The 23,258-nt window shown below is 50.2% G+C and overlaps 16 non-coding genes across 16 annotated transcripts; all 16 read right to left on the bottom strand.

Moving 5' to 3' along the window:
• Positions 1–5,196: 5,196 nt before the first annotated feature.
• Positions 5,197–5,315, bottom strand: LOC124562967. Its single transcript, XR_006969768.1, has one exon. It is a non-coding gene; the product is annotated as a 5S ribosomal RNA (ribosomal RNA).
• Positions 5,316–6,328: 1,013 nt separating this feature from the next.
• Positions 6,329–6,447, bottom strand: LOC124562966. The gene has a single exon (XR_006969767.1). It is a non-coding gene; the product is annotated as a 5S ribosomal RNA (ribosomal RNA).
• Positions 6,448–7,461: 1,014 nt separating this feature from the next.
• On the bottom strand, positions 7,462–7,580 carry LOC124562963. The gene has a single exon (XR_006969765.1). It is a non-coding gene; the product is annotated as a 5S ribosomal RNA (ribosomal RNA).
• A 1,014-nt stretch (positions 7,581–8,594) lies between these two features.
• Positions 8,595–8,713, bottom strand: LOC124562962. The gene has a single exon (XR_006969764.1). It is a non-coding gene; the product is annotated as a 5S ribosomal RNA (ribosomal RNA).
• A 1,014-nt stretch (positions 8,714–9,727) lies between these two features.
• Positions 9,728–9,846, bottom strand: LOC124562961. The gene has a single exon (XR_006969763.1). It is a non-coding gene; the product is annotated as a 5S ribosomal RNA (ribosomal RNA).
• A 1,013-nt stretch (positions 9,847–10,859) lies between these two features.
• On the bottom strand, positions 10,860–10,978 carry LOC124562960. The gene has a single exon (XR_006969762.1). It is a non-coding gene; the product is annotated as a 5S ribosomal RNA (ribosomal RNA).
• Positions 10,979–11,992: 1,014 nt separating this feature from the next.
• On the bottom strand, positions 11,993–12,111 carry LOC124562959. The gene has a single exon (XR_006969761.1). It is a non-coding gene; the product is annotated as a 5S ribosomal RNA (ribosomal RNA).
• A 1,013-nt stretch (positions 12,112–13,124) lies between these two features.
• Positions 13,125–13,243, bottom strand: LOC124562957. Its single transcript, XR_006969759.1, has one exon. It is a non-coding gene; the product is annotated as a 5S ribosomal RNA (ribosomal RNA).
• Positions 13,244–14,256: 1,013 nt separating this feature from the next.
• LOC124562956 lies at positions 14,257–14,375 on the bottom strand. The gene has a single exon (XR_006969758.1). It is a non-coding gene; the product is annotated as a 5S ribosomal RNA (ribosomal RNA).
• A 1,014-nt stretch (positions 14,376–15,389) lies between these two features.
• Positions 15,390–15,508, bottom strand: LOC124562955. The gene has a single exon (XR_006969757.1). It is a non-coding gene; the product is annotated as a 5S ribosomal RNA (ribosomal RNA).
• A 1,013-nt stretch (positions 15,509–16,521) lies between these two features.
• LOC124562954 lies at positions 16,522–16,640 on the bottom strand. Its single transcript, XR_006969756.1, has one exon. It is a non-coding gene; the product is annotated as a 5S ribosomal RNA (ribosomal RNA).
• A 1,013-nt stretch (positions 16,641–17,653) lies between these two features.
• LOC124562952 lies at positions 17,654–17,772 on the bottom strand. Its single transcript, XR_006969755.1, has one exon. It is a non-coding gene; the product is annotated as a 5S ribosomal RNA (ribosomal RNA).
• Positions 17,773–18,785: 1,013 nt separating this feature from the next.
• Positions 18,786–18,904, bottom strand: LOC124562950. The gene has a single exon (XR_006969753.1). It is a non-coding gene; the product is annotated as a 5S ribosomal RNA (ribosomal RNA).
• A 1,013-nt stretch (positions 18,905–19,917) lies between these two features.
• On the bottom strand, positions 19,918–20,036 carry LOC124562949. The gene has a single exon (XR_006969752.1). It is a non-coding gene; the product is annotated as a 5S ribosomal RNA (ribosomal RNA).
• Positions 20,037–21,049: 1,013 nt separating this feature from the next.
• On the bottom strand, positions 21,050–21,168 carry LOC124562948. Its single transcript, XR_006969751.1, has one exon. It is a non-coding gene; the product is annotated as a 5S ribosomal RNA (ribosomal RNA).
• A 1,013-nt stretch (positions 21,169–22,181) lies between these two features.
• LOC124562947 lies at positions 22,182–22,300 on the bottom strand. The gene has a single exon (XR_006969750.1). It is a non-coding gene; the product is annotated as a 5S ribosomal RNA (ribosomal RNA).
• Positions 22,301–23,258: the final 958 nt, after the last annotated feature.

The raw sequence follows: 23,258 nt of genomic DNA, 5'->3' as shown, positions 1-23,258 counted from the left end.
GTCACAGAGCTCCAAGTAGCTGTTTTCCATATAGTAGCGACGCACATAATTAAGAAAAAAGGGAATGTGCGAGACATTCACCGGCGCCGCCGCAGATGGAGGACGATACAGATTGAAGACCGCCGCAGTGGTACCGTTCGGGGCCTTTTCCATAACAACAGTGGTCCGTTTCCAAAACAGAGCAGAGCACTTCGCGCGTAGATCTACTAGACCCAAACCACCATCTGTCGGGCTGAGAGAACAAGTGGCATACGAGACTTTAAAAATGTCACCTCGCCATAAAAACCAATACACCGCCTGCTTGAGGGCACGTTCCAATTGCCGAGGCAATGGAAGGACCTGTGCGAGATACCACGCCCTGGCCAGAATGGTAGTATTGATCAAGGCCACCTTATCACGAAGCGCCAACGTGCGAGCCGCATAGATCTTGGCAACGGCACGCACCTTGTGCAGCGTGGACCGCCAATTAAGCGCCTCCATCCGTTGTGGGTGAGAAGAAAAAAGCACGCCCAGGACTTTTTGCTGTTCGCGGACGCAGAACCAGTTCCGCTGTAAGGACCTTGCGCGGGGTGTAAGAGGCAAACAAACAGTCTTAGCAGGGTTGACAATGGCACCCGTGGCTTTTTCAAAGCGTTGCAGTGCGCCATATAAAGTGTCAACGTCATCGGAATGGCCAAGGAAAACACCAAGGTCGTCGGCGTATGCCTTACAAACGAGGCGATCCGCCCCGACCTGAATGCCGCGGCATTCGCGGCCGATAATCCGCAGCAACGGATCTAAGGCTACAGAAAAAAGGGCCATCGAAAGGGGACACCCCTGCCGCACCGAGCGCTCAACACGGAAAGCCGGCGTCAAGCGGCCGTTGACACTAACTCGTGACGTCGCATTCTGTAAAAGATGCTTTACCACAGTCGTAAACTTAAGGCCGAATCCCATCCGCACAAGAACCTGGCGGAGGTAAACATGGCTAATGCGGTCGAAAGCATTTTTGAAGTCAATCAATAAGATGGCAGCTGTCGGCAGGCGCGCACTTTTAACAAAGCCGATACAGTCGCGATATGCGAGAACGGCGTCAAAAATGTTTCGACCCGACACCGCACATGATTGACTGTCACTGAGAACCGACGGTAAAACAACTTTAAGACGTTGAACCACACAGCGCGTCACAATCTTAAAATCGGCGGTAAGTAAGGTGATCGGCCGAACAGCGTCAATACAGGGCGTCGCATTCGATTTAGGTACTAAGGTCACTACCCCCTCCTCAAACGCAGCAGGGATAACAGCACCATCCCGTATTTCATTTAAAAGAGCCACAAAAACATCACGAAAAAGATCATAAAACTTCAAATAAAATTCAGAAGGAATGCCGTCGGGACCAGGCGATTTACACTTAGGGCTTCGTCGGATAGCGTCGTACAGGTCGTCAGGTACATAAGCAGCATTTAAATGCGTCCTATCCGCACGAGTTAAAACATGAGGTATAACTTGTAAAAAATCCCGCAGCGCATCACAGTCAACATCCAGCGCACGGAAAAGGGAACTAAAATGATTAAAAACATCCCGCTCAATGTCGGACTGGACAGTAGTCCGCCCACCGTCGCACTTTTTCCAGGTACTGATGTGCAGACGGGCACGCCTCCGTCGTTCCCTGGTCAGATGGTAAAGCGACAAAGGTTCGCCAGCCACAACCCCCGCAGGCTGGCTGCGCACGACGACACCATTACTGACAGCACGCAAATCAGCGAGAAGCTTCAGCTGAAATTGCTGAAAAGCGGGCAGCAAGGCAGGCTGTGACGTCACGCGCAGCGCGAGGTCTTGTAAACACGCCTGATGGAAGCGGGCCGTAGCGCGACGCCAACGAGCCGCCTCGCGGCTAAAATCCATTAAAAACTGCCTTATCACTGGCTTGGCCTCCCCGACCCACCACTCCAGCACACTACAGTCACCTCGCCGAGTCCCGAGTAATTTATGCCACAGATTGGTAAAACACCGGACAAAATGGTCGTCGGTCAATAAAACACAATTAAATTTCCACAGATTCTGTCGTCTGGGAACACAAAAACGAGGCAATAAAAGCTGACAAAGGTAACCGGAATGATCAGAAAACAGCACGGGAAACATTTCCGTGCGGCAAATACGGGCAGAAAGCGAGACAGAAATGTAAATTCTGTCCAGGCGGCTGTGCCCCGTGGGATAAAAATGAGTATAGTGGGTAACATCAGGGTTTAAAACACGCCACGTATCAACGAGCCGAAAACTGCGAATCAAGTCGCCGAGCTCGCGACAAAGGTTAGGACGAGGCACCTGATCGACAACATCTAAAACGCAATTAAAATCGCCGCCGACAACTAAAGCATCCACATTCCGGTGTAGCAGTGCACACAATTCCTGCCCATAAAAAACAGCCCTCGCCGGCTTATCGTTCCCAGACGGGGCATAAACGTTAACAAAGACAACGCCCAGTATAGTGCAACTAACAGCACGACCATTTGGTAAAATAGCAACGTCGGAAATAGCAAGGTCAGAACGGACTAAAATGGCAGTTCCTGCATTGGAATCCGGTAAAACATTGTCAACAACAATAAAGTCACTAAAATCGTGTAAAAAGACAAGTGCATCGCGCGTCACCTCTTGTAAAAAGACAACATGGCAGTGGTGATCACGTAAAAAGGCCTGAAAAGCCAGTAACTTGCACGGGTGGCACAACTTGTTAAGATTAATAGTGACAACATTCCACTGGCTAAAATCGTAAGTCATAGACTCACACAGTTAAAAGAGACACAAAAGTAAAAACACACAGAAAACACGGAATGTGCAGGTGCACGACAGAGGAGGGGGCACACAGGACACACACTATGTCTCCGCACCCTCCACAACATCCTCCGCCCACTCCGAAGGCTCGAAGGGGGAGAGGGGTGGCAGGGTGGCAGTAGCTGGCACGGCAGAAGCGACCGACACAGGATCCCTGACGGGCATCTGCACGTCGGAGGGAGGCACCGACACGCGGTCGTGGATAGAAGGACCAGCGCGACGTCGGTGGACATCCTCAGCCTTCCGTTTCGTCGACATAGGTGCCGCAGTCACAGCCGAGACAGCGTCGGGCGCTAAAACAGGCACGTCTGCAGAGGCTGGTTGACTTAACACAGTCCGCAGATGGCGAACAGCAACGTCACGTTGCTGCGCCGCATCGCTCAGATCAGCTGACTGCGCGTGGCGAGAGGAGGCCCGCGGCGACTGTTGTTGTTGCTGTTTGCGCGGCGGCTGACGCCCGGAGCCGGAAGCCTGAGGCGGCCGGAGCTCCACGTCGAGGTCGCGCCGCGCGGCACGGCGTTGCGACGCCCAAGAAGAGGCGGGGGAGCGCCCTACCGGGGACGGACTACGGTCACGCCGCGTGTAACCCCCGTCGTAAGAAGGGGAGCTACTGACACTGCGGAAGCGTTGCCTACTGGAACTCCGAGAACGAGCTTCATCCCGTTGCGGTTTTGGTTCCACAAAAACATGGCGTGATTCCGCAACAGGATTAGGCCCAGAAACATCAGAGGGTACAACGACGGGTGCAGGCACAGAAGGAGAGGGTGCCAACTGCGACACAATAGGTGCAACAGGGTCCGAAATAGGGCACGGAACGACATCGGTTACCGATTGCGGCACGGAGTCAGAGACAGCCTCCGACACAACAGCACCCACAACCGGTTGAAGAGCAGCAGGCACGTTTTCCGAAGCCGCGGACAAAGATTCCTGCCCGGTAGTCGCAAGATCAGAGACAGTAGCATCAGCAGACACATCCATCGCTTCCGCGGCGGCAGCAAGATTAACATCTGCCTCACGCCGCGCGGGCGCGGGGGGGGCGGAACCCAAGACCGTAGCGGCGACGGAAGCAAAACTAGCTCCTTGCAAATTGGCCTCAAGTGGTAGCTGAACAGGCCGTTTGCGCTTCGGACAATCCTGCCGATAATGTCCGACACCGTTACAAAATGAACAAGTCTGTGGCTGGCCACTGTACGTGACAAACGCACGGTGGCCGTTTACCAAAATAAAAGACGGAATATGCTGCCTGACCACCATCTTAACACTGCGCACACCGTTCTCGACTTGAAATATGTACGCAGACGACCATTTCTCTTTCACTACAGATAGAACAGTGCCATAAGGCCGCAAGTGACGAGAAATAGTGTCGTTGCGAATTTCAAACGGGAGGTTAAATATGCGGATTTGTCGAAGACCAAAACCAGCATGAGACACAGTGACATTACTAATATTGCCGTTAAGGTGTCGAAATCTACGAACACCGTCATTAACAGAGACAACAGCATCACACAGATCGGGAGATTTCAGTTTCAAGAACACAGAATTTAAAAACGTATCGAACTGAATACCGAGCACATCAGTAGTAGACAACATCAAGTCCTCAAGTAACCAACGATGGATCTCGAAAGCCGAAGGTTTTTCTACGGAACGATCAAACTCGCACTGAATATTATTCTGTCGCTCTTCACTTTCATCGTAAACGATATCCATTACTTACAGTTCAATAGAAAGAAAGAAAGCAACAAGGAAGAGGGAGCAGACGACACGCGAGGTGCCGCCGGCCCAGTCGCACGAGGTAAACACAGCACGCCAGGCACCGAGGTGTTGGCTGGCGCGCTGCCGACCGGCGTATGGCCTGTGCGGGGTGTGGCAGAGTGTTGTTGGAGGGCGCCACTGCTGGCGATGTGAGCTTCCTCGCCTCGCCTCAGACGAGGTGTTTGCGTAATTTGCAGTGCATTCGCACCATTCCTGTCCCTGTCCCCGTCCCGACTTGTCCCGACTTTGCTCGGCTGCCGCTCGCTGCCGCTCGGGTCGTGGCCCATATAACAGCGCAAGCACAAGAAACGTCTGCAGGAGATGACGAGACGAGACGAGACGACTAAGGAATATATTTATAATTACATATCGAAGTAGGAATTGTACACCGCTACACAACAACAGGCGCTGACGTATTTCAGAACACATCTGCCGATTCGTACTGTTTTGTCGTTTTCAAAGACTTCCTGGCGAACTTGGTTAGCACATTCTCCCTCAAACTGAGATATTTACTGCAATTTCGCACCTTATGGTCATTACAGTAGATTAAAATGCTTAAGCAAGAATCTTTGTCCCAACAGAACGGTGGTATGGAAAGAGGGCGGTATAAAAAAAAAAAGGTAAATGAAAGGGAGCCAACAGCACGTGGTGTTCCCAGGTGGTCACCCATCCAAGTACTAACCACGCCCGATGTTGCTTAACTTCGGTGATCGGACGAGAACCGGTGTACTCAACATGGTATGGCCGTTGGCGCCCATATAATGTAGGCGCATGGCAGAATTCGCATTCGGTTCTTATCCCAACACACACAAAATCATACTTTTCGGTCGAAAGCAGCCGCATTTTTTTTTTATTGACAATTCGTCACGTTAGCGCGAACGCAATCCTGAGTTCCAAAACTTATGAGCCGGAAGGACGCGCTTCGTGTATTTTTTTTTTTTTTGTGAGATTTATAAATTTATTTATTAACATTACATCGTTACAAGCTAACACCTTTACAACATAAAACACGAACAGAGTTGTAATTGTAAGCACTTCCTTCTGCAATCCGACGTGCCAGCAGAGCGACTGCCGAATTAGCGGGCGCGCCGCCGTGTGTGTGAGACGCGCAGCTTCTCGTTGCACCTCCTGTCATCCGCTTGGCGCGTGCAGCCTTCGACACTCGCGGAAGACGCATCTTGTCCCTGGTGTCCAGCGCAGGAGGGTTGGCGCGCGGCCGACCGGCGTATGGCCTGTGCGGGGTGTGGCAGAGTGTTGTTGGAGGGCGCCACTGCTGGCGATGTGAGCTTCCTCGCCTCGCCTCAGACGAGGTGTTTGCGTAATTTGCAGTGCATTCGCACCATTCCTGTCCCTGTCCCCGTCCCGACTTGTCCCGACTTTGCTCGGCTGCCGCTCGCTGCCGCTCGGGTCGTGGCCCATATAACAGCGCAAGCACAAGAAACGTCTGCAGGAGATGACGAGACGAGACGAGACGACTAAGGAATATATTTATAATTACATATCGAAGTAGGAATTGTACACCGCTACACAACAACAGGCGCTGACGTATTTCAGAACACATCTGCCGATTCGTACTGTTTTGTCGTTTTCAAAGACTTCCTGGCGAACTTGGTTAGCACATTCTCCCTCAAACTGAGATATTTACTGCAATTTCGCACCTTATGGTCATTACAGTAGATTAAAATGCTTAAGCAAGAATCTTTGTCCCAACAGAACGGTGGTATGGAAAGAGGGCGGTATAAAAAAAAAAAGGTAAATGAAAGGGAGCCAACAGCACGTGGTGTTCCCAGGTGGTCACCCATCCAAGTACTAACCACGCCCGATGTTGCTTAACTTCGGTGATCGGACGAGAACCGGTGTACTCAACATGGTATGGCCGTTGGCGCCCATATAATGTAGGCGCATGGCAGAATTCGCATTCGGTTCTTATCCCAACACACACAAAATCATACTTTTCGGTCGAAAGCAGCCGCATTTTTTTTTTTATTGACAATTCGTCACGTTAGCGCGAACGCAATCCTGAGTTCCAAAACTTATGAGCCGGAAGGACGCGCTTCGTGTATTTTTTTTTTTTTTGTGAGATTTATAAATTTATTTATTAACATTACATCGTTACAAGCTAACACCTTTACAACATAAAACACGAACAGAGTTGTAATTGTAAGCACTTCCTTCTGCAATCCGACGTGCCAGCAGAGCGACTGCCGAATTAGCGGGCGCGCCGCCGTGTGTGTGAGACGCGCAGCTTCTCGTTGCACCTCCTGTCATCCGCTTGGCGCGTGCAGCCTTCGACACTCGCGGAAGACGCATCTTGTCCCTGGTGTCCAGCGCAGGAGGGTTGGCGCGCGGCCGACCGGCGTATGGCCTGTGCGGGGTGTGGCAGAGTGTTGTTGGAGGGCGCCACTGCTGGCGATGTGAGCTTCCTCGCCTCGCCTCAGACGAGGTGTTTGCGTAATTTGCAGTGCATTCGCACCATTCCTGTCCCTGTCCCCGTCCCGACTTGTCCCGACTTTGCTCGGCTGCCGCTCGCTGCCGCTCGGGTCGTGGCCCATATAACAGCGCAAGCACAAGAAACGTCTGCAGGAGATGACGAGACGAGACGAGACGACTAAGGAATATATTTATAATTACATATCGAAGTAGGAATTGTACACCGCTACACAACAACAGGCGCTGACGTATTTCAGAACACATCTGCCGATTCGTACTGTTTTGTCGTTTTCAAAGACTTCCTGGCGAACTTGGTTAGCACATTCTCCCTCAAACTGAGATATTTACTGCAATTTCGCACCTTATGGTCATTACAGTAGATTAAAATGCTTAAGCAAGAATCTTTGTCCCAACAGAACGGTGGTATGGAAAGAGGGCGGTATAAAAAAAAAAAGGTAAATGAAAGGGAGCCAACAGCACGTGGTGTTCCCAGGTGGTCACCCATCCAAGTACTAACCACGCCCGATGTTGCTTAACTTCGGTGATCGGACGAGAACCGGTGTACTCAACATGGTATGGCCGTTGGCGCCCATATAATGTAGGCGCATGGCAGAATTCGCATTCGGTTCTTATCCCAACACACACAAAATCATACTTTTCGGTCGAAAGCAGCCGCATTTTTTTTTTATTGACAATTCGTCACGTTAGCGCGAACGCAATCCTGAGTTCCAAAACTTATGAGCCGGAAGGACGCGCTTCGTGTATTTTTTTTTTTTTTTGTGAGATTTATAAATTTATTTATTAACATTACATCGTTACAAGCTAACACCTTTACAACATAAAACACGAACAGAGTTGTAATTGTAAGCACTTCCTTCTGCAATCCGACGTGCCAGCAGAGCGACTGCCGAATTAGCGGGCGCGCCGCCGTGTGTGTGAGACGCGCAGCTTCTCGTTGCACCTCCTGTCATCCGCTTGGCGCGTGCAGCCTTCGACACTCGCGGAAGACGCATCTTGTCCCTGGTGTCCAGCGCAGGAGGGTTGGCGCGCGGCCGACCGGCGTATGGCCTGTGCGGGGTGTGGCAGAGTGTTGTTGGAGGGCGCCACTGCTGGCGATGTGAGCTTCCTCGCCTCGCCTCAGACGAGGTGTTTGCGTAATTTGCAGTGCATTCGCACCATTCCTGTCCCTGTCCCCGTCCCGACTTGTCCCGACTTTGCTCGGCTGCCGCTCGCTGCCGCTCGGGTCGTGGCCCATATAACAGCGCAAGCACAAGAAACGTCTGCAGGAGATGACGAGACGAGACGAGACGACTAAGGAATATATTTATAATTACATATCGAAGTAGGAATTGTACACCGCTACACAACAACAGGCGCTGACGTATTTCAGAACACATCTGCCGATTCGTACTGTTTTGTCGTTTTCAAAGACTTCCTGGCGAACTTGGTTAGCACATTCTCCCTCAAACTGAGATATTTACTGCAATTTCGCACCTTATGGTCATTACAGTAGATTAAAATGCTTAAGCAAGAATCTTTGTCCCAACAGAACGGTGGTATGGAAAGAGGGCGGTATAAAAAAAAAAAGGTAAATGAAAGGGAGCCAACAGCACGTGGTGTTCCCAGGTGGTCACCCATCCAAGTACTAACCACGCCCGATGTTGCTTAACTTCGGTGATCGGACGAGAACCGGTGTACTCAACATGGTATGGCCGTTGGCGCCCATATAATGTAGGCGCATGGCAGAATTCGCATTCGGTTCTTATCCCAACACACACAAAATCATACTTTTCGGTCGAAAGCAGCCGCATTTTTTTTTTTATTGACAATTCGTCACGTTAGCGCGAACGCAATCCTGAGTTCCAAAACTTATGAGCCGGAAGGACGCGCTTCGTGTATTTTTTTTTTTTTTGTGAGATTTATAAATTTATTTATTAACATTACATCGTTACAAGCTAACACCTTTACAACATAAAACACGAACAGAGTTGTAATTGTAAGCACTTCCTTCTGCAATCCGACGTGCCAGCAGAGCGACTGCCGAATTAGCGGGCGCGCCGCCGTGTGTGTGAGACGCGCAGCTTCTCGTTGCACCTCCTGTCATCCGCTTGGCGCGTGCAGCCTTCGACACTCGCGGAAGACGCATCTTGTCCCTGGTGTCCAGCGCAGGAGGGTTGGCGCGCGGCCGACCGGCGTATGGCCTGTGCGGGGTGTGGCAGAGTGTTGTTGGAGGGCGCCACTGCTGGCGATGTGAGCTTCCTCGCCTCGCCTCAGACGAGGTGTTTGCGTAATTTGCAGTGCATTCGCACCATTCCTGTCCCTGTCCCCGTCCCGACTTGTCCCGACTTTGCTCGGCTGCCGCTCGCTGCCGCTCGGGTCGTGGCCCATATAACAGCGCAAGCACAAGAAACGTCTGCAGGAGATGACGAGACGAGACGAGACGACTAAGGAATATATTTATAATTACATATCGAAGTAGGAATTGTACACCGCTACACAACAACAGGCGCTGACGTATTTCAGAACACATCTGCCGATTCGTACTGTTTTGTCGTTTTCAAAGACTTCCTGGCGAACTTGGTTAGCACATTCTCCCTCAAACTGAGATATTTACTGCAATTTCGCACCTTATGGTCATTACAGTAGATTAAAATGCTTAAGCAAGAATCTTTGTCCCAACAGAACGGTGGTATGGAAAGAGGGCGGTATAAAAAAAAAAAGGTAAATGAAAGGGAGCCAACAGCACGTGGTGTTCCCAGGTGGTCACCCATCCAAGTACTAACCACGCCCGATGTTGCTTAACTTCGGTGATCGGACGAGAACCGGTGTACTCAACATGGTATGGCCGTTGGCGCCCATATAATGTAGGCGCATGGCAGAATTCGCATTCGGTTCTTATCCCAACACACACAAAATCATACTTTTCGGTCGAAAGCAGCCGCATTTTTTTTTTATTGACAATTCGTCACGTTAGCGCGAACGCAATCCTGAGTTCCAAAACTTATGAGCCGGAAGGACGCGCTTCGTGTATTTTTTTTTTTTTTGTGAGATTTATAAATTTATTTATTAACATTACATCGTTACAAGCTAACACCTTTACAACATAAAACACGAACAGAGTTGTAATTGTAAGCACTTCCTTCTGCAATCCGACGTGCCAGCAGAGCGACTGCCGAATTAGCGGGCGCGCCGCCGTGTGTGTGAGACGCGCAGCTTCTCGTTGCACCTCCTGTCATCCGCTTGGCGCGTGCAGCCTTCGACACTCGCGGAAGACGCATCTTGTCCCTGGTGTCCAGCGCAGGAGGGTTGGCGCGCGGCCGACCGGCGTATGGCCTGTGCGGGGTGTGGCAGAGTGTTGTTGGAGGGCGCCACTGCTGGCGATGTGAGCTTCCTCGCCTCGCCTCAGACGAGGTGTTTGCGTAATTTGCAGTGCATTCGCACCATTCCTGTCCCTGTCCCCGTCCCGACTTGTCCCGACTTTGCTCGGCTGCGGCTCGCTGCCGCTCGGGTCGTGGCCCATATAACAGCGCAAGCACAAGAAACGTCTGCAGGAGATGACGAGACGAGACGAGACGACTAAGGAATATATTTATAATTACATATCGAAGTAGGAATTGTACACCGCTACACAACAACAGGCGCTGACGTATTTCAGAACACATCTGCCGATTCGTACTGTTTTGTCGTTTTCAAAGACTTCCTGGCGAACTTGGTTAGCACATTCTCCCTCAAACTGAGATATTTACTGCAATTTCGCACCTTATGGTCATTACAGTAGATTAAAATGCTTAAGCAAGAATCTTTGTCCCAACAGAACGGTGGTATGGAAAGAGGGCGGTATAAAAAAAAAAAGGTAAATGAAAGGGAGCCAACAGCACGTGGTGTTCCCAGGTGGTCACCCATCCAAGTACTAACCACGCCCGATGTTGCTTAACTTCGGTGATCGGACGAGAACCGGTGTACTCAACATGGTATGGCCGTTGGCGCCCATATAATGTAGGCGCATGGCAGAATTCGCATTCGGTTCTTATCCCAACACACACAAAATCATACTTTTCGGTCGAAAGCAGCCGCATTTTTTTTTTATTGACAATTCGTCACGTTAGCGCGAACGCAATCCTGAGTTCCAAAACTTATGAGCCGGAAGGACGCGCTTCGTGTATTTTTTTTTTTTTTTGTGAGATTTATAAATTTATTTATTAACATTACATCGTTACAAGCTAACACCTTTACAACATAAAACACGAACAGAGTTGTAATTGTAAGCACTTCCTTCTGCAATCCGACGTGCCAGCAGAGCGACTGCCGAATTAGCGGGCGCGCCGCCGTGTGTGTGAGACGCGCAGCTTCTCGTTGCACCTCCTGTCATCCGCTTGGCGCGTGCAGCCTTCGACACTCGCGGAAGACGCATCTTGTCCCTGGTGTCCAGCGCAGGAGGGTTGGCGCGCGGCCGACCGGCGTATGGCCTGTGCGGGGTGTGGCAGAGTGTTGTTGGAGGGCGCCACTGCTGGCGATGTGAGCTTCCTCGCCTCGCCTCAGACGAGGTGTTTGCGTAATTTGCAGTGCATTCGCACCATTCCTGTCCCTGTCCCCGTCCCGACTTGTCCCGACTTTGCTCGGCTGCCGCTCGCTGCCGCTCGGGTCGTGGCCCATATAACAGCGCAAGCACAAGAAACGTCTGCAGGAGATGACGAGACGAGACGAGACGACTAAGGAATATATTTATAATTACATATCGAAGTAGGAATTGTACACCGCTACACAACAACAGGCGCTGACGTATTTCAGAACACATCTGCCGATTCGTACTGTTTTGTCGTTTTCAAAGACTTCCTGGCGAACTTGGTTAGCACATTCTCCCTCAAACTGAGATATTTACTGCAATTTCGCACCTTATGGTCATTACAGTAGATTAAAATGCTTAAGCAAGAATCTTTGTCCCAACAGAACGGTGGTATGGAAAGAGGGCGGTATAAAAAAAAAAAGGTAAATGAAAGGGAGCCAACAGCACGTGGTGTTCCCAGGTGGTCACCCATCCAAGTACTAACCACGCCCGATGTTGCTTAACTTCGGTGATCGGACGAGAACCGGTGTACTCAACATGGTATGGCCGTTGGCGCCCATATAATGTAGGCGCATGGCAGAATTCGCATTCGGTTCTTATCCCAACACACACAAAATCATACTTTTCGGTCGAAAGCAGCCGCATTTTTTTTTTATTGACAATTCGTCACGTTAGCGCGAACGCAATCCTGAGTTCCAAAACTTATGAGCCGGAAGGACGCGCTTCGTGTATTTTTTTTTTTTTTGTGAGATTTATAAATTTATTTATTAACATTACATCGTTACAAGCTAACACCTTTACAACATAAAACACGAACAGAGTTGTAATTGTAAGCACTTCCTTCTGCAATCCGACGTGCCAGCAGAGCGACTGCCGAATTAGCGGGCGCGCCGCCGTGTGTGTGAGACGCGCAGCTTCTCGTTGCACCTCCTGTCATCCGCTTGGCGCGTGCAGCCTTCGACACTCGCGGAAGACGCATCTTGTCCCTGGTGTCCAGCGCAGGAGGGTTGGCGCGCGGCCGACCGGCGTATGGCCTGTGCGGGGTGTGGCAGAGTGTTGTTGGAGGGCGCCACTGCTGGCGATGTGAGCTTCCTCGCCTCGCCTCAGACGAGGTGTTTGCGTAATTTGCAGTGCATTCGCACCATTCCTGTCCCTGTCCCCGTCCCGACTTGTCCCGACTTTGCTCGGCTGCCGCTCGCTGCCGCTCGGGTCGTGGCCCATATAACAGCGCAAGCACAAGAAACGTCTGCAGGAGATGACGAGACGAGACGAGACGACTAAGGAATATATTTATAATTACATATCGAAGTAGGAATTGTACACCGCTACACAACAACAGGCGCTGACGTATTTCAGAACACATCTGCCGATTCGTACTGTTTTGTCGTTTTCAAAGACTTCCTGGCGAACTTGGTTAGCACATTCTCCCTCAAACTGAGATATTTACTGCAATTTCGCACCTTATGGTCATTACAGTAGATTAAAATGCTTAAGCAAGAATCTTTGTCCCAACAGAACGGTGGTATGGAAAGAGGGCGGTATAAAAAAAAAAAGGTAAATGAAAGGGAGCCAACAGCACGTGGTGTTCCCAGGTGGTCACCCATCCAAGTACTAACCACGCCCGATGTTGCTTAACTTCGGTGATCGGACGAGAACCGGTGTACTCAACATGGTATGGCCGTTGGCGCCCATATAATGTAGGCGCATGGCAGAATTCGCATTCGGTTCTTATCCCAACACACACAAAATCATACTTTTCGGTCGAAAGCAGCCGCATTTTTTTTTTATTGACAATTCGTCACGTTAGCGCGAACGCAATCCTGAGTTCCAAAACTTATGAGCCGGAAGGACGCGCTTCGTGTATTTTTTTTTTTTTTGTGAGATTTATAAATTTATTTATTAACATTACATCGTTACAAGCTAACACCTTTACAACATAAAACACGAACAGAGTTGTAATTGTAAGCACTTCCTTCTGCAATCCGACGTGCCAGCAGAGCGACTGCCGAATTAGCGGGCGCGCCGCCGTGTGTGTGAGACGCGCAGCTTCTCGTTGCACCTCCTGTCATCCGCTTGGCGCGTGCAGCCTTCGACACTCGCGGAAGACGCATCTTGTCCCTGGTGTCCAGCGCAGGAGGGTTGGCGCGCGGCCGACCGGCGTATGGCCTGTGCGGGGTGTGGCAGAGTGTTGTTGGAGGGCGCCACTGCTGGCGATGTGAGCTTCCTCGCCTCGCCTCAGACGAGGTGTTTGCGTAATTTGCAGTGCATTCGCACCATTCCTGTCCCTGTCCCCGTCCCGACTTGTCCCGACTTTGCTCGGCTGCGGCTCGCTGCCGCTCGGGTCGTGGCCCATATAACAGCGCAAGCACAAGAAACGTCTGCAGGAGATGACGAGACGAGACGAGACGACTAAGGAATATATTTATAATTACATATCGAAGTAGGAATTGTACACCGCTACACAACAACAGGCGCTGACGTATTTCAGAACACATCTGCCGATTCGTACTGTTTTGTCGTTTTCAAAGACTTCCTGGCGAACTTGGTTAGCACATTCTCCCTCAAACTGAGATATTTACTGCAATTTCGCACCTTATGGTCATTACAGTAGATTAAAATGCTTAAGCAAGAATCTTTGTCCCAACAGAACGGTGGTATGGAAAGAGGGCGGTATAAAAAAAAAAAGGTAAATGAAAGGGAGCCAACAGCACGTGGTGTTCCCAGGTGGTCACCCATCCAAGTACTAACCACGCCCGATGTTGCTTAACTTCGGTGATCGGACGAGAACCGGTGTACTCAACATGGTATGGCCGTTGGCGCCCATATAATGTAGGCGCATGGCAGAATTCGCATTCGGTTCTTATCCCAACACACACAAAATCATACTTTTCGGTCGAAAGCAGCCGCATTTTTTTTTTATTGACAATTCGTCACGTTAGCGCGAACGCAATCCTGAGTTCCAAAACTTATGAGCCGGAAGGACGCGCTTCGTGTATTTTTTTTTTTTTTTGTGAGATTTATAAATTTATTTATTAACATTACATCGTTACAAGCTAACACCTTTACAACATAAAACACGAACAGAGTTGTAATTGTAAGCACTTCCTTCTGCAATCCGACGTGCCAGCAGAGCGACTGCCGAATTAGCGGGCGCGCCGCCGTGTGTGTGAGACGCGCAGCTTCTCGTTGCACCTCCTGTCATCCGCTTGGCGCGTGCAGCCTTCGACACTCGCGGAAGACGCATCTTGTCCCTGGTGTCCAGCGCAGGAGGGTTGGCGCGCGGCCGACCGGCGTATGGCCTGTGCGGGGTGTGGCAGAGTGTTGTTGGAGGGCGCCACTGCTGGCGATGTGAGCTTCCTCGCCTCGCCTCAGACGAGGTGTTTGCGTAATTTGCAGTGCATTCGCACCATTCCTGTCCCTGTCCCCGTCCCGACTTGTCCCGACTTTGCTCGGCTGCCGCTCGCTGCCGCTCGGGTCGTGGCCCATATAACAGCGCAAGCACAAGAAACGTCTGCAGGAGATGACGAGACGAGACGAGACGACTAAGGAATATATTTATAATTACATATCGAAGTAGGAATTGTACACCGCTACACAACAACAGGCGCTGACGTATTTCAGAACACATCTGCCGATTCGTACTGTTTTGTCGTTTTCAAAGACTTCCTGGCGAACTTGGTTAGCACATTCTCCCTCAAACTGAGATATTTACTGCAATTTCGCACCTTATGGTCATTACAGTAGATTAAAATGCTTAAGCAAGAATCTTTGTCCCAACAGAACGGTGGTATGGAAAGAGGGCGGTATAAAAAAAAAAAGGTAAATGAAAGGGAGCCAACAGCACGTGGTGTTCCCAGGTGGTCACCCATCCAAGTACTAACCACGCCCGATGTTGCTTAACTTCGGTGATCGGACGAGAACCGGTGTACTCAACATGGTATGGCCGTTGGCGCCCATATAATGTAGGCGCATGGCAGAATTCGCATTCGGTTCTTATCCCAACACACACAAAATCATACTTTTCGGTCGAAAGCAGCCGCATTTTTTTTTTATTGACAATTCGTCACGTTAGCGCGAACGCAATCCTGAGTTCCAAAACTTATGAGCCGGAAGGACGCGCTTCGTGTATTTTTTTTTTTTTTGTGAGATTTATAAATTTATTTATTAACATTACATCGTTACAAGCTAACACCTTTACAACATAAAACACGAACAGAGTTGTAATTGTAAGCACTTCCTTCTGCAATCCGACGTGCCAGCAGAGCGACTGCCGAATTAGCGGGCGCGCCGCCGTGTGTGTGAGACGCGCAGCTTCTCGTTGCACCTCCTGTCATCCGCTTGGCGCGTGCAGCCTTCGACACTCGCGGAAGACGCATCTTGTCCCTGGTGTCCAGCGCAGGAGGGTTGGCGCGCGGCCGACCGGCGTATGGCCTGTGCGGGGTGTGGCAGAGTGTTGTTGGAGGGCGCCACTGCTGGCGATGTGAGCTTCCTCGCCTCGCCTCAGACGAGGTGTTTGCGTAATTTGCAGTGCATTCGCACCATTCCTGTCCCTGTCCCCGTCCCGACTTGTCCCGACTTTGCTCGGCTGCCGCTCGCTGCCGCTCGGGTCGTGGCCCATATAACAGCGCAAGCACAAGAAACGTCTGCAGGAGATGACGAGACGAGACGAGACGACTAAGGAATATATTTATAATTACATATCGAAGTAGGAATTGTACACCGCTACACAACAACAGGCGCTGACGTATTTCAGAACACATCTGCCGATTCGTACTGTTTTGTCGTTTTCAAAGACTTCCTGGCGAACTTGGTTAGCACATTCTCCCTCAAACTGAGATATTTACTGCAATTTCGCACCTTATGGTCATTACAGTAGATTAAAATGCTTAAGCAAGAATCTTTGTCCCAACAGAACGGTGGTATGGAAAGAGGGCGGTATAAAAAAAAAAAGGTAAATGAAAGGGAGCCAACAGCACGTGGTGTTCCCAGGTGGTCACCCATCCAAGTACTAACCACGCCCGATGTTGCTTAACTTCGGTGATCGGACGAGAACCGGTGTACTCAACATGGTATGGCCGTTGGCGCCCATATAATGTAGGCGCATGGCAGAATTCGCATTCGGTTCTTATCCCAACACACACAAAATCATACTTTTCGGTCGAAAGCAGCCGCATTTTTTTTTTATTGACAATTCGTCACGTTAGCGCGAACGCAATCCTGAGTTCCAAAACTTATGAGCCGGAAGGACGCGCTTCGCGTATTTTTTTTTTTTTTGTGAGATTTATAAATTTATTTATTAACATTACATCGTTACAAGCTAACACCTTTACAACATAAAACACGAACAGAGTTGTAATTGTAAGCACTTCCTTCTGCAATCCGACGTGCCAGCAGAGCGACTGCCGAATTAGCGGGCGCGCCGCCGTGTGTGTGAGACGCGCAGCTTCTCGTTGCACCTCCTGTCATCCGCTTGGCGCGTGCAGCCTTCGACACTCGCGGAAGACGCATCTTGTCCCTGGTGTCCAGCGCAGGAGGGTTGGCGCGCGGCCGACCGGCGTATGGCCTGTGCGGGGTGTGGCAGAGTGTTGTTGGAGGGCGCCACTGCTGGCGATGTGAGCTTCCTCGCCTCGCCTCAGACGAGGTGTTTGCGTAATTTGCAGTGCATTCGCACCATTCCTGTCCCTGTCCCCGTCCCGACTTGTCCCGACTTTGCTCGGCTGCCGCTCGCTGCCGCTCGGGTCGTGGCCCATATAACAGCGCAAGCACAAGAAACGTCTGCAGGAGATGACGAGACGAGACGAGACGACTAAGGAATATATTTATAATTACATATCGAAGTAGGAATTGTACACCGCTACACAACAACAGGCGCTGACGTATTTCAGAACACATCTGCCGATTCGTACTGTTTTGTCGTTTTCAAAGACTTCCTGGCGAACTTGGTTAGCACATTCTCCCTCAAACTGAGATATTTACTGCAATTTCGCACCTTATGGTCATTACAGTAGATTAAAATGCTTAAGCAAGAATCTTTGTCCCAACAGAACGGTGGTATGGAAAGAGGGCGGTATAAAAAAAAAAAGGTAAATGAAAGGGAGCCAACAGCACGTGGTGTTCCCAGGTGGTCACCCATCCAAGTACTAACCACGCCCGATGTTGCTTAACTTCGGTGATCGGACGAGAACCGGTGTACTCAACATGGTATGGCCGTTGGCGCCCATATAATGTAGGCGCATGGCAGAATTCGCATTCGGTTCTTATCCCAACACACACAAAATCATACTTTTCGGTCGAAAGCAGCCGCATTTTTTTTTTATTGACAATTCGTCACGTTAGCGCGAACGCAATCCTGAGTTCCAAAACTTATGAGCCGGAAGGACGCGCTTCGTGTATTTTTTTTTTTTTTGTGAGATTTATAAATTTATTTATTAACATTACATCGTTACAAGCTAACACCTTTACAACATAAAACACGAACAGAGTTGTAATTGTAAGCACTTCCTTCTGCAATCCGACGTGCCAGCAGAGCGACTGCCGAATTAGCGGGCGCGCCGCCGTGTGTGTGAGACGCGCAGCTTCTCGTTGCACCTCCTGTCATCCGCTTGGCGCGTGCAGCCTTCGACACTCGCGGAAGACGCATCTTGTCCCTGGTGTCCAGCGCAGGAGGGTTGGCGCGCGGCCGACCGGCGTATGGCCTGTGCGGGGTGTGGCAGAGTGTTGTTGGAGGGCGCCACTGCTGGCGATGTGAGCTTCCTCGCCTCGCCTCAGACGAGGTGTTTGCGTAATTTGCAGTGCATTCGCACCATTCCTGTCCCTGTCCCCGTCCCGACTTGTCCCGACTTTGCTCGGCTGCCGCTCGCTGCCGCTCGGGTCGTGGCCCATATAACAGCGCAAGCACAAGAAACGTCTGCAGGAGATGACGAGACGAGACGAGACGACTAAGGAATATATTTATAATTACATATCGAAGTAGGAATTGTACACCGCTACACAACAACAGGCGCTGACGTATTTCAGAACACATCTGCCGATTCGTACTGTTTTGTCGTTTTCAAAGACTTCCTGGCGAACTTGGTTAGCACATTCTCCCTCAAACTGAGATATTTACTGCAATTTCGCACCTTATGGTCATTACAGTAGATTAAAATGCTTAAGCAAGAATCTTTGTCCCAACAGAACGGTGGTATGGAAAGAGGGCGGTATAAAAAAAAAAAGGTAAATGAAAGGGAGCCAACAGCACGTGGTGTTCCCAGGTGGTCACCCATCCAAGTACTAACCACGCCCGATGTTGCTTAACTTCGGTGATCGGACGAGAACCGGTGTACTCAACATGGTATGGCCGTTGGCGCCCATATAATGTAGGCGCATGGCAGAATTCGCATTCGGTTCTTATCCCAACACACACAAAATCATACTTTTCGGTCGAAAGCAGCCGCATTTTTTTTTTATTGACAATTCGTCACGTTAGCGCGAACGCAATCCTGAGTTCCAAAACTTATGAGCCGGAAGGACGCGCTTCGTGTATTTTTTTTTTTTTTGTGAGATTTATAAATTTATTTATTAACATTACATCGTTACAAGCTAACACCTTTACAACATAAAACACGAACAGAGTTGTAATTGTAAGCACTTCCTTCTGCAATCCGACGTGCCAGCAGAGCGACTGCCGAATTAGCGGGCGCGCCGCCGTGTGTGTGAGACGCGCAGCTTCTCGTTGCACCTCCTGTCATCCGCTTGGCGCGTGCAGCCTTCGACACTCGCGGAAGACGCATCTTGTCCCTGGTGTCCAGCGCAGGAGGGTTGGCGCGCGGCCGACCGGCGTATGGCCTGTGCGGGGTGTGGCAGAGTGTTGTTGGAGGGCGCCACTGCTGGCGATGTGAGCTTCCTCGCCTCGCCTCAGACGAGGTGTTTGCGTAATTTGCAGTGCATTCGCACCATTCCTGTCCCTGTCCCCGTCCCGACTTGTCCCGACTTTGCTCGGCTGCCGCTCGCTGCCGCTCGGGTCGTGGCCCATATAACAGCGCAAGCACAAGAAACGTCTGCAGGAGATGACGAGACGAGACGAGACGACTAAGGAATATATTTATAATTACATATCGAAGTAGGAATTGTACACCGCTACACAACAACAGGCGCTGACGTATTTCAGAACACATCTGCCGATTCGTACTGTTTTGTCGTTTTCAAAGACTTCCTGGCGAACTTGGTTAGCACATTCTCCCTCAAACTGAGATATTTACTGCAATTTCGCACCTTATGGTCATTACAGTAGATTAAAATGCTTAAGCAAGAATCTTTGTCCCAACAGAACGGTGGTATGGAAAGAGGGCGGTATAAAAAAAAAAAGGTAAATGAAAGGGAGCCAACAGCACGTGGTGTTCCCAGGTGGTCACCCATCCAAGTACTAACCACGCCCGATGTTGCTTAACTTCGGTGATCGGACGAGAACCGGTGTACTCAACATGGTATGGCCGTTGGCGCCCATATAATGTAGGCGCATGGCAGAATTCGCATTCGGTTCTTATCCCAACACACACAAAATCATACTTTTCGGTCGAAAGCAGCCGCATTTTTTTTTTATTGACAATTCGTCACGTTAGCGCGAACGCAATCCTGAGTTCCAAAACTTATGAGCCGGAAGGACGCGCTTCGTGTATTTTTTTTTTTTTTGTGAGATTTATAAATTTATTTATTAACATTACATCGTTACAAGCTAACACCTTTACAACATAAAACACGAACAGAGTTGTAATTGTAAGCACTTCCTTCTGCAATCCGACGTGCCAGCAGAGCGACTGCCGAATTAGCGGGCGCGCCGCCGTGTGTGTGAGACGCGCAGCTTCTCGTTGCACCTCCTGTCATCCGCTTGGCGCGTGCAGCCTTCGACACTCGCGGAAGACGCATCTTGTCCCTGGTGTCCAGCGCAGGAGGGTTGGCGCGCGGCCGACCGGCGTATGGCCTGTGCGGGGTGTGGCAGAGTGTTGTTGGAGGGCGCCACTGCTGGCGATGTGAGCTTCCTCGCCTCGCCTCAGACGAGGTGTTTGCGTAATTTGCAGTGCATTCGCACCATTCCTGTCCCTGTCCCCGTCCCGACTTGTCCCGACTTTGCTCGGCTGCCGCTCGCTGCCGCTCGGGTCGTGGCCCATATAACAGCGCAAGCACAAGAAACGTCTGCAGGAGATGACGAGACGAGACGAGACGACTAAGGAATATATTTATAATTACATATCGAAGTAGGAATTGTACACCGCTACACAACAACAGGCGCTGACGTATTTCAGAACACATCTGCCGATTCGTACTGTTTTGTCGTTTTCAAAGACTTCCTGGCGAACTTGGTTAGCACATTCTCCCTCAAACTGAGATATTTACTGCAATTTCGCACCTTATGGTCATTACAGTAGATTAAAATGCTTAAGCAAGAATCTTTGTCCCAACAGAACGGTGGTATGGAAAGAGGGCGGTATAAAAAAAAAAAGGTAAATGAAAGGGAGCCAACAGCACGTGGTGTTCCCAGGTGGTCACCCATCCAAGTACTAACCACGCCCGATGTTGCTTAACTTCGGTGATCGGACGAGAACCGGTGTACTCAACATGGTATGGCCGTTGGCGCCCATATAATGTAGGCGCATGGCAGAATTCGCATTCGGTTCTTATCCCAACACACACAAAATCATACTTTTCGGTCGAAAGCAGCCGCATTTTTTTTTTATTGACAATTCGTCACGTTAGCGCGAACGCAATCCTGAGTTCCAAAACTTATGAGCCGGAAGGACGCGCTTCGTGTATTTTTTTTTTTTTTGTGAGATTTATAAATTTATTTATTAACATTACATCGTTACAAGCTAACACCTTTACAACATAAAACACGAACAGAGTTGTAATTGTAAGCACTTCCTTCTGCAATCCGACGTGCCAGCAGAGCGACTGCCGAATTAGCGGGCGCGCCGCCGTGTGTGTGAGACGCGCAGCTTCTCGTTGCACCTCCTGTCATCCGCTTGGCGCGTGCAGCCTTCGACACTCGCGGAAGACGCATCTTGTCCCTGGTGTCCAGCGCAGGAGGGTTGGCGCGCGGCCGACCGGCGTATGGCCTGTGCGGGGTGTGGCAGAGTGTTGTTGGAGGGCGCCACTGCTGGCGATGTGAGCTTCCTCGCCTCGCCTCAGACGAGGTGTTTGCGTAATTTGCAGTGCATTCGCACCATTCCTGTCCCTGTCCCCGTCCCGACTTGTCCCGACTTTGCTCGGCTGCCGCTCGCTGCCGCTCGGGTCGTGGCCCATATAACAGCGCAAGCACAAGAAACGTCTGCAGGAGATGACGAGACGAGACGAGACGACTAAGGAATATATTTATAATTACATATCGAAGTAGGAATTGTACACCGCTACACAACAACAGGCGCTGACGTATTTCAGAACACATCTGCCGATTCGTACTGTTTTGTCGTTTTCAAAGACTTCCTGGCGAACTTGGTTAGCACATTCTCCCTCAAACTGAGATATTTACTGCAATTTCGCACCTTATGGTCATTACAGTAGATTAAAATGCTTAAGCAAGAATCTTTGTCCCAACAGAACGGTGGTATGGAAAGAGGGCGGTATAAAAAAAAAAAGGTAAATGAAAGGGAGCCAACAGCACGTGGTGTTCCCAGGTGGTCACCCATCCAAGTACTAACCACGCCCGATGTTGCTTAACTTCGGTGATCGGACGAGAACCGGTGTACTCAACATGGTATGGCCGTTGGCGCCCATATAATGTAGGCGCATGGCAGAATTCGCATTCGGTTCTTATCCCAACACACACAAAATCATACTTTTCGGTCGAAAGCAGCCGCATTTTTTTTTTATTGACAATTCGTCACGTTAGCGCGAACGCAATCCTGAGTTCCAAAACTTATGAGCCGGAAGGACGCGCTTCGTGTATTTTTTTTTTTTTTGTGAGATTTATAAATTTATTTATTAACATTACATCGTTACAAGCTAACACCTTTACAACATAAAACACGAACAGAGTTGTAATTGTAAGCACTTCCTTCTGCAATCCGACGTGCCAGCAGAGCGACTGCCGAATTAGCGGGCGCGCCGCCGTGTGTGTGAGACGCGCAGCTTCTCGTTGCACCTCCTGTCATCCGCTTGGCGCGTGCAGCCTTCGACACTCGCGGAAGACGCATCTTGTCCCTGGTGTCCAGCGCAGGAGGGTTGGCGCGCGGCCGACCGGCGTATGGCCTGTGCGGGGTGTGGCAGAGTGTTGTTGGAGGGCGCCACTGCTGGCGATGTGAGCTTCCTCGCCTCGCCTCAGACGAGGTGTTTGCGTAATTTGCAGTGCATTCGCACCATTCCTGTCCCTGTCCCCGTCCCGACTTGTCCCGACTTTGCTCGGCTGCCGCTCGCTGCCGCTCGGGTCGTGGCCCATATAACAGCGCAAGCACAAGAAACGTCTGCAGGAGATGACGAGACGAGACGAGACGACTAAGGAATATATTTATAATTACATATCGAAGTAGGAATTGTACACCGCTACACAACAACAGGCGCTGACGTATTTCAGAACACATCTGCCGATTCGTACTGTTTTGTCGTTTTCAAAGACTTCCTGGCGAACTTGGTTAGCACATTCTCCCTCAAACTGAGATATTTACTGCAATTTCGCACCTTATGGTCATTACAGTAGATTAAAATGCTTAAGCAAGAATCTTTGTCCCAA

Source organism: Schistocerca americana, unplaced genomic scaffold (genome assembly GCF_021461395.2).
Source record: "Schistocerca americana isolate TAMUIC-IGC-003095 unplaced genomic scaffold, iqSchAmer2.1 HiC_scaffold_119, whole genome shotgun sequence".
NCBI classification, from domain to species: domain Eukaryota; kingdom Metazoa; phylum Arthropoda; class Insecta; order Orthoptera; family Acrididae; genus Schistocerca; species Schistocerca americana.
The sequence above is the reverse complement of the archived record's forward strand: the minus strand, read 5'-3'. Positions and strand labels throughout refer to the sequence as shown.